Genomic DNA, 10,696 nt, shown 5'->3' with positions numbered 1-10,696 from the left:
TACACTCACCTTTACTGGCTCCATCCCCGCCTCTTCGACCTGTTTGTTTCCTCTCCACCTATCCTCTCCTCTATCCCTCTTCTATCCGCCTCCCACTCTCTCCCTATTTATTTCGGAACCCCCTTCCCCTCCCCCTTTTCTGATGAAGGGTCTCGGCCCGAAACGTCAGCCTCTCTGCTCCTATGATGCTGCTTGGCCTGCTGTGTTCATCCAGCCCTGCACCCTATCAAAAGAATGAACGCTTTTTATAATTAATCTTACTCTGTTATACTTATCAACTTTTTACACTTGTCTTTTACAATATCCCGGAATCAGCTTCTACTTTTCTTTTCTTGAAAATCAACACCTATTTCGATAGCTCGAAGTAAGTAAAAATACTGCACCAAACTTGTTTTTTTTTATCGTTCACCAGTGGTTTTGAATTTCTAATCTCCAGTTTCTGATTCACTCGGAAAAGTTAATGTTCCATTGACTTGTTCTCAACAACGGTGCATCATCTGATATACCGCCATTAGTTCAGTACACAATCTTTCCTGTTTTCTCCCCGCGGGATCCTTCACATTTTCCACCACTCCAGTAAACGCTGTCTGTGTCCTTCCCAACGTCTTTATATCCCAGTAAACACTGTCTGTGTCCTTCGTAATGACTTCATATCGCAGTAAAACCAGTCCGTGTATTTTTTGGTGTCTTTATACCCAAGTAAACGCTATTCATGTTCGTTCTAATGTTTTATAGCCCATTAAATCATGTCTTGTGAAAAAAACTGCTGGGCTTGTCAACCCAAATCGAATGCATCGAATCTCTCCTCTGGGCTGTATCATCTCATTAGTGCTGCGCAAAAGGTATTTGCTGCTCTTGCAATCTAATCTGAATACGTTTGCCCTGCATTTCCCTCAGCTTCCTGCTTCCAGTGAACACTTCACCTCGGAACAAATCTATCAACTAATCGTCATTCAACACGGGCACAAGTTGCAAGTTTCAAGCCCGCCTTGCGTTCACTAAGAACATGAATGACCTTCTACTATTCCCTGAGCACTTAATGCTTTCAATCTGCAGCAATCTATCAATTTCAGTCATTTACAGACTCAATACGGAGCCTTCAGAACCTCTGGGGTCACGAATTGCAAAGATTCTCCCCATTCTGAGTTCCCTAATATCAATCTGCTCTTTGTATGTACGCCTGTGGTGTGTCTGGAGCTATCTAGCGCTACATATTTTCCGCTTTTTGAATAGTCTATTGTGTGACGCTGTGACCGTATAGTGGTTAGTACTTTGTCCTGTGATCACCGTAACCTCTGTAAACACTGCTGTTGCCACTTTTTCCTCTTAACATGTCCTAAAGTAACACTATAAGTGATCAATTAACATTGCAAGAAGACAAACAGAGAGAGGCTCTTGAAACGTGGGTTTGTAATATCAAATCCCACCCAGAGCAGTTTCTATTAACACAGACCAATGTTTCTAGGAACATCAGGGCCAGGGAAATGGCATAGAGTGATATTAAGCGAAACATGTTTCATTGGAAAAGACCCTTTTTTGTGGTGTTTTGTGTTGATCGGTTCATTTGTGAGTTTTGTCTCATAAGGATTTTGAAATCGTCCGCCCTGCTCACAACAGCGTGTCAGTAATACGTGTCCAGAAAAGAGGTGGTCCCAATACTGACTCCTGATTTTTTGTCTTCAGTTTCGCCAAATCGCCGAACAGCTTTCTGAAAGCACAGCTTCGTTAAATGAGGTCGGACTGTCTGAAGTAGGGATGGAACCGAAAGAACAGTAAACATGGCAGAGGAAAACACTTACTAAAAAGGGAAAACAAGTGTTTCATGATTTTCGCCCACGCAATCCGCCTCTGAATGTATCAGGGATGTTGTGATTCTGCGTGAAATCCGAGTTCGAATAACGGAAAGTGTGAAGTTAGACAAAGGTTATATTTACACAGCCGGGAATACATTACCCACTTCTGTAGCAGATGGAACTTGAACCCATGTCTCCGACGCCCGTAGTAGGGACAAAATCACCGGATGAGTGTCACGAATGTGCTACTAAGAGCTAAAGCTGTGGGTGACTTGTTGGTGTGAAGGTATTATTCTGGCATTTGGTAACTGTAGAGGGTGCGAGAGATCCTTGGTTCCAATCACAGACGAGTCCTCATTTCCTCCAACTCTACCCTTTATTTGCTGGTTGACATGCTCTCAAGAAAAAATACTAGAGCATGTAAAAATTACTCATTATGAATTCGTGTTAGCCTGAAATCTCAAAGTGTTTTTGCAGCGAATATATCACAACTTCAGAAAAGAATCAAGCTTTAAAGAGCGCCTGCCCACGGGCAAACGGGCTTTGTTGCTGCTTTGGGAAAGCGCTATCTGAATACAAATATGTCTTCCTTAAATCCAAGTGCTCGATTTATTCACTTTGGTCAGTGGAGAAAAATTCTCACTATCAGCTCAAATAAACTGCCCAAGCCCACCGCTGCCCAACACAACATTATAAAGAGCGCAAAAATTGTCAGTTGTCAGTTGGAAATTTGGAAAGGAAACAAGACAGAAAACCCAATCTCCAGCTTTGTGAATCTTTCAGACTCAGGGTAGAATGAAGGGTGAACTGGTCATAGTGTGCCTGAATTTTATCAACTGTATCCAGTGCAGGGAGACAGAATGAGAAGATGTTCTTGAAACTTTTTGTCGCTTTGGATCCCAAGAGCAACGTGAAATATACTTCACACTGAGTGAGTTTCAGCTGGTTTGGGGGTAAGCACCAATTTGTGGCAATGGCTAGTTAGTCCAGGGGTGCGATTTTTTTTTTTTTTTGCTTTGCGGATTGTAGATCACGGTTGTGTTAGAGGTCCCAGGTTCAATTCCCGGACGACCCCGATTGCTTGTCTGCAGTTTTGTCAAATCACCCGATCAGCTTTCTGAAAAAGAGCCTGTTTTCAATGAGGTCAGACTTCCCGAAGGAGAACTGCTGCAGAGGTGTCATTGAGGCAACAGGGCAAAGCAAAACACGTATTTAAAACGAAAAAAATGTGTTGAAGTGAACAAAAAGGTGTCTCATGATGTCTGCCCACGCAATCCGGCGTTGAATGAAGTCTCCATAAAAGGCCAGTGAAGTTGAAACACATTAGTTGGAGCATGTTCAATGCTCAGAGCACCCTACAGTAATCCCCCATGCTGTTTCAGACAGCAGAGTCCTTCGTGTGACATGGTAAGTTGTGAATAACAAGAAGACCATGACAATAATAAGTCAAATCAAATCAACTCAAAGATTAGACTATCAGAGACAACATCACAACACACGTTTTTTGTGATAACAAGGTGTAGAGCTGGATGACCACAGCAGGCCAAGCAGCATCAGAGGAGCAGGAAAGCTGTCGTTTCAGGACCAGACCCTTCTTCAGAAATGGGGGAGTGGAAGGGGATTCTGAAATAAATAGAGAGAGAGGGGGAGGCGGATGGAAGATGGATAAAGGAGCAGATAGGTGGAGAGAAGATGGACAGGACATGGAGGCGGGGATGGGGTCGGTAGAGGGGAGGGGGGGGGGGGGATTGAGGTGGGAGGAGTGGATAGGTGGGAGAAAGGACAGGTTAGGGAGGCGGGGACGAGCTGGGCTGGTTTTGGGATATGGTTGGGGACGGGGAGATTTTGAAGCTTGTGAAGTCCACATTGATACCATTGGGCTGCAGGGTTTCCAAGCGAAATATGAGGTGCTGTTCTTGCAACCTTTGGGTGGCATCATTGTGGCACTAGAGGAGGCCCAGGATGGACATGTTATCCAAGGAGTGGGAGGGGGAGTTGAAGTGGTCCGTGACTGGAAGGTACAGTCATTTGTCGCGAACTGAGCATAGGTGTTCCACAAAGCGGTCTCCAAGCCTCTGCCTGGTTTCACCAACGTAGAGGAGGCCACATCGGGAACAGCAGATACAGTATACCACATTGGCAGATGTGCAGGTGAACATCTGTTTGATGTGGAAATTTTTCTTGGGGCCTGAGATGGGGGTGAAGGGGTGGGGTTTAGTGGCAGGTGTAGCACGTCCTGTGGTGGCAGGGAAAAGCACCGGGGATGCTAGGGCTGGTGGGGAGTGTGGAGCGGACAAGGGAGTCATGGAGAGAGTGGTCTCTCTAGAAGGCAGATAAGGGTGGGGAGGGAAAAATGTCTTTGGTAGTGGGGTCAGATTGCAGGTGGCGCAAGTGCCGAAGGATGATGCATTGGATCCGAAGGTTGGTGGGGTGGTACGTGAGGACGAGGGTGATTCTGTTTTTATTGCTATTGCAGGAAGCGGGTCTGAGGGATGAGTTGCGGGAAATGCAAGAGATGCAGTCGAGGGCGTTTTCGACCACTGTGGAGGGGCAGTTGCAGTCCTTGAAAAACGAGGATGTCTGCGATGTCAGGTGTGGAATTCCTCATCTCGGGAGCAGATGCGGTGGAGGCAAAGGAATTGGGAATAGGGGATGGCACTTTTGCAGTAAGGTGGGTGAGAGGACGTGTATTCTAGGTAACTGTGGGAGTGGGTAAGCTTGAAGTGGATATTGGTTTCCAGGTGGTTGCCAGAGATGGAAACAGAGAGGTCCAGGAAGGAGGGAGAGGTATCGGGGATGGTCCAGGTGAACTTAATGTTGGGGTGGAAGGTGTTAGTGAAGTGGATGAACTGTTCTAGCTCCTCATGGGAGCACGAGGCGGCACCGATACAGTCATCGATATTATGGAGGAAGACATGGAGGATAGGGCCAGTGTAGCTTCAGAAGAGGGATTGTTCCACGTATCCTACAAAGAGGCAGGCATAGCTTGGGCCCATGCAGGTACCCATGGTCCACCCCCTTTGTCTGTATGAAGTGGAAGGAATTGCAGGGGAAGTTGTTGAGGGTGAGGACGAGGTCAGCTAATTGGACAAGCGTGTCAGTGGAGGATTGCTCGGGCCTGCGGGACAAGAAGAAGCGGAGGGCCTTTCGGCATCTGCATGGGGAATGCAAGTATATAGGCACAGGACGTCCACGGTGAAGATGAAGTGTTGGGGACCAGGGAATCGGAAGTTTTGGAGGAGGTGGAGTTTTTTGTGTTGGATTCAACACTCACTCATGCAAAGTAGACGGGAAACTCAGTCACACGAAGATCACTGCTAGCGAGTCGCGTTGAGACAAATTTAGAAGTCACTGTAAACGATTCAGGAAATGTTCCCTTCCATGGACAAATGAAGAATCGAGTCAATCTTTACAGGAATAAGACTGCAAAAGCTGAATGTGAAATTCTTGCTGCAATTGTCTTGGTTTTGATGAGCACACAAACGCAGATAAGTGCAGTAATGATTTCCTAGCTCGGAGAAGAGGATACTTGTTACTTGAGGGGCCGCTCTTTGGCTCATTGGTTAGTGCTGCTACCTTACAGCACCAGGGACCTGGGTTCGATTCTCCCCTTGGATAACTGTCTGTATGGAGTTTGCACATTCTCCTCGTGCTCCAGTTTCTTCCTACAATCCTAGGATACGCAGGCTGGATGGATTGGGCATGCTAAATTCTCTGTATTTGCAGGAATGTGTAGATTAAGTGGGTATTGTGGGGTGGATCTGGGTGGGATGATCTGATGGTCGGTGTGGACTTGTTGGGCCGAAGGCCTGTTTCCACATTCTAGGAATTCGATAATTCTACTTGCCTTCGAGTCACATCAAGAATATTCACTGGATTCATCAGAGGGATATGAGGACTGTCCTTAATTATAATATCAGGCAGAACACTAGAGTGTTTAGAATAACGAGAGGTGGGGAAAATGTGTTCATTCGGTAGAATTCAATGCAGGGAAACACGAAGTGCTGCACAAACGGGGCATCAATATAGAAAGACAATACGCAATAAATAGGTGAGTCTCTTTTGTATTTGAAAACTGTAAATTTCAGAGTATTTGTGTACATTTGGTGAAGGAATTTACTGCCCGCACCTAGTCTGCACTGGAAGTGACTACAGCCCCACAGGAAGGTGGTTGAATATCATTTATGTTTCGAAATAGCTGAGAGCCACTCGGGTCATGGGAATTTAGGGATGTTGGCGTTACAAGCAGTTCTCACATTCCATGAAATTACCACAGGAAGTGAGTGGAGAGATTTTTGACCCATAGAGACGATGCCTATGATGTGGTTAGACAACAATTTCGGTTAGTTGAGTTTATAAATGGAGAGATCACATTAATTAAGCGAAGAGATCATCGTAAAACTGTAATATCTGTATTTCAGCCTCAGTTCAAGCATTTTATGTAATCCTTGTCCTCATTCTTCACCAAAAATGGAGAGAGTGAAAGGCCACAGACGATTTTTGGGATGGTGGACAGGATGCAGGATTATAATCATGAGATGTTGGAAAAGTTGGAAAAGATGCACCTGAACCCGAAAAAATTGGGAAGTAAACTAACGGAGATTTCCCTGATGATGCGAGGTTCAGAGTATCTTTGTCGAGGGAACATTCCCTCTTTCGAGAGAATCAAGGTGAGAGAGGTCAGAGATTCAAAAGTGTCAGTGAATGGTAAAGAAAATATTGGGGGCAGAGTTTCTTTCACTCGGAGAGTTATTAAAGTCGGTAACGATTTTCCAGAAATAAAGGTAGAAGCTGATTCCTGCGTGTTTTAAAAGCCATATGAGCAAACATACATGGAGTGAAATAAAAATGGGGAGAGAGTCAGTGGCCGGGTCTGACGGGGCGGAGGTAGTGGGGGGATGGAGGATAGTAGGTGTCAGGCAGGGCGGGACAGGGCCAGGCGCGGCGATCAATTCGATTTTAAATGATTTTAAGTGTAAAGAAATTTCGTGAACAGATGATTAAGACTGAATGGGAAAACGCTGATGGTTTTGAAAAGTGGGGCTTATTATTCACTGAAGCCCATAACAAATTACAACACAACTAATCAGGAGTTTTAAAACCAGATAAAGGAAATTTAGATTTAAATAAATTTCGTGAATGCGTGCAGCTAAATAGCATTGAATATAAAAACAATTCATGGTTTTGAAATATGTGGCATATGTTTCCCCGTCAAGCATTATCAATGGAACTGAGCTTTTATTTCAGTTGGAAAGAGCAATTTTACCCTAATAATTAGGAAGTGAACCGTCTCTCAGAGACACAATTCCTGCTTTTGTCTCGTGCCTTTTATCTAGTGGGATCGAATTCCACCAAAGTTGTGTTTTCATTACTTTTCCAAGTGGATCGATGATTGTCTTTACTATTCTAACATCAAACGGAGACATGTGAAAAAAATGGAAGCTTGACGAAATTAAATCAGAAGAAATATTAATGCAATTGATTCCTTATCGCTAGTAGTTAGGATTTGGCGCCTTCACTGCCACGACCTGGCTTCCATTCCTGGTCAGGAAATCAGGATTTATTGTTCCTGATAGTGACAACAGCAGAAGCAGAGCAGCTCTGATAGTAATCGTTTCAATGTCTCGGATCAGTTAATGATCCCGAGAACATGAGTCAATACCCCAGACTCTTAAAGACAGGGAAGGTGCCTTGACCGTTTCTGCTCAGTGGGACAGGTCACATTTACTTCTCCTCTGATTCCACTTCCCAAAGAGTTTCTAAAGATTCATGAAGCTGACTGGGTTTTCTGTTTTGTTTCATCGCCATTCCCAGGAGCCACATGATTGGGTCGTTGGGTTTGGGAAATAGAAAGGTGCCCATGAGCAGCTTGTGAGACTATTTCAGCTTCCCCTTCTTCGCTGATGCTGGGGCATTCACTCTGATGTTTTTGGTGACATTTACAGATGTGAGACAGTGAAAGGATTCTCGTTTGAGTGCAACAGAAATTCAAACCTCATAGCAGCTTCAGGCCAATGAGAAATAGTAATTTGGAGGTATAACAAAGTTGTGAACTACAATCGAGCCAGAGAGAAAACTACAATCTCCTCATCCTTAAACAGATTCCACCGCGTAATCTATTGTACTACCCTGTATAGAGCTGAGGAAAGCGAATCAAGTTTGTTTGAAATCAAGAACATTACGTTTCTAATGATTCAAGTGCAGGAAGACAGTCAGTTACTTGTTTTGTCGTTTTCTCGTAAGAACATTTGTTTAAGATGCTGAGAGTATCTGCATTGGAATCGACCCCAACTCACATTCCACAACCAAATCGTTTATTTCTCGTTGTGCCCTGATAGACGACTGAGAATAATTCCTGGATCCACCCTGTGGCATACAGACTGGAATTAATCTCCCCAGTTCAGAGCAGGATGTATCAACGAGAACGTTAAAGGGCAAGAAGAGAGCGGCTGAAAGAATGAAGTGGAGAATGGCAGGATGAGGGCGACAAAGGGACACACAAACAGGTGCACAGTGAAAAAAAGACGATTGGAGACATGCAGAGAGAGCGGGGAGAAGAGAGATAGAAAGTGAGCTACCTTTCAACTTCTTTTGATAGTAATATGTTCTCATTCGTTTATGATCACTTCACTTAATTCTGCGCAATAAGGCTTCAGTCACCTATGAGCTTATTGAGTCCCTACTAACAATTCAAATACATTTCATCTACCAGTTCTGTTTAACAACTGTGCTTGTAATATTACCAAAGTACTCCGCCAAAATTGTCAAGTGTGATTTTCCTTTCAACAAACGATGTTGAATCGTTTGACTGCAATAAACTTTTCTAAACGTCCTCTGTTTCTTCCTTTACAATGGTTTCGAGCATTTTTCAAATAACAGATAATACATTGGAACAGATGAAAGTCATTTGGCCCATCAGGTCACTTACATCTTTCAATGAGATCATGGCTGAATTGATCATCCTCAACTCAACTTTTCCACCTTTTCACCGTGGCCCTTGAAATCTTAAATGACTAAATGTCTGTCTATCTCAGCCTTTAATACACAGCCTTGACAGCACTCTATTGGAGCGAATTCCACAGATTTGCTACCCTCCGAAGGGGAGAACATCCCCCTCATCTCTGTTTTAAATGGGCAACACCTTTCCCTGAGAATACACACCCGGGTGGAAATCAGAGCACAGCAAACACCTGAAGTTAAGGATGAACTCACTGACGTCTCCAGTGGCAATAGTGTGTATTTGGAGCATTTTCATGTTTGACTTCTGGTTAAACAAACTGCCCTGATTTGTACATAAGATTGGCCAATGACGAATCTGCTTCAGAAGTACTTCACTGGCTGTGATTCAGGGGGTGGTGAAAGGCGCTTTCCATACACAAGAACGTCTGTATTTCTCAATCCGTTGCCCTAATTATTAATCTCTCTGCTCATGGAAATTGATCCTTCCCATCCATTCTATTTTTTCATCAATGTATGTGGTTCAATTCAGTGTCTCAGAGGCCTCCTCCATTCTGATCAAATACGGGGTGACAGGAAATATTAGTGTCATGGCGCGAACAGGACAAGTCAAAAACATTTTTCCAGTTGGAATAGTTCCAAGAGAAATATTGAGTACTAGCCTGGGCCCTACAGTCGTTGTCATGGGCTGAAGGCAATGGGTCAGAAATCCATTGTGGAATTAGAAATCCATTGTGGTTCAAATCGTGCCGACTACATTTCCTCAAATTGACGATTTTAATTAACTTTGGACTCAATGAGTTGCCGCTCAAGCTCCAGAAAACCTGTCTCAACAAATTCACCTTTTACCAGATCTGGTCATTTGCTGATATTCAGGAAAGACGAGTTCTGGACAAGAATCTCAACATACTCAAAACCTTAGCTCTGTTTCTCTTTCCACCAATACTGCTAAGCCTGTGAGCAATGTTCTCTCTGCTTATTATACAAAAATCCTGTTTTTCATTAAAATTTTTCAATTCCAGTCCTTTAGTAACTGACTCTGGCCAGCTGCTCCCGACCGTCAACCTGCCCATCCCCTCCACTCCCTCTCCCACTATTATAAACACCCCCCGGAAATCTCCAGTTAAACTTCTTTGCTCCAAAAAGAATATTCCCAGCCTCGGGATTCTGTCCACCAAACGGGATTTCGTCATCAATCTCCAGCTTTGTGAATCTTTAGAAAGTTTTGGGAAGCGGAATCACAGGAGAATAAAGGGTGAAATTTCCAGCTGAGCGCAAATAGTCAAGACACCTGCCCCTTCTTTAAGATACCTGGACATTGACTCTAATGTTCTCGGGACACGAACTGATTTGAAACCTTGAAAGAATTCTTTTTCCTGCACATCAGGAATTGAAACCTCATCTCAGTTCTGGGACAATGAGAAAACTCGAGAACAGACAAGACACTGTAAGGCTTGAAGGGAGACGGCCCGAGTTGAAGAAGAGTTGGTTCCTGGTGACATGGATGTGTCTGCAGAGAGTGGGATCAGACTGTTCCTATGTCTCCAAAATGAATGTCCTAATCTTTATTTTGGAAAAGTAAAGTAGACAGAGGACAATGGACATTCCAAGAAAGAGCAGTATGAAGCTTGAATTCACTTACATCTTGTTTTAAGTGATTGTGCAAGCGATTGGCTAGCCAGTTTCTGTGGCGTAATTGGTCAGCACTTTTGGCTGTGAAGCAGGAAGTTGGTGGTACATGACCACCCAAAAAAGGAGCAATTGCTGTTCGCCTCACACTAGTTCTTTTTGCTCCACAGTTCCAGGTTTTTAATAGGGGGAAAATACTCCTCAAACGGAAATCTTAACCAGTGAGTAACCACAAAGGCCTTTCGAAGTTGTTTTAAAGGCTAACGTAAAGATCTGCGGATGTTGGTAATCTGAAACAAAAACAGAAACTGCTGGAG

At 44.0% G+C, this 10,696-nt stretch overlaps 1 pseudogene; it reads left to right on the top strand.

Annotated features, from left to right (window-relative positions):
* Positions 1-10,022, top strand: part of LOC109934250 — an 87,975-nt pseudogene extending 77,953 nt beyond the window's left edge.
* Positions 10,023-10,696: the final 674 nt, after the last annotated feature.

Source organism: Rhincodon typus, chromosome 7, assembly GCF_021869965.1.
Source record: "Rhincodon typus isolate 14 chromosome 7, sRhiTyp1.1, whole genome shotgun sequence".
Taxonomy (NCBI): domain Eukaryota; kingdom Metazoa; phylum Chordata; class Chondrichthyes; order Orectolobiformes; family Rhincodontidae; genus Rhincodon; species Rhincodon typus.
This window is presented reverse-complemented; position numbering and strand designations above follow the sequence as displayed.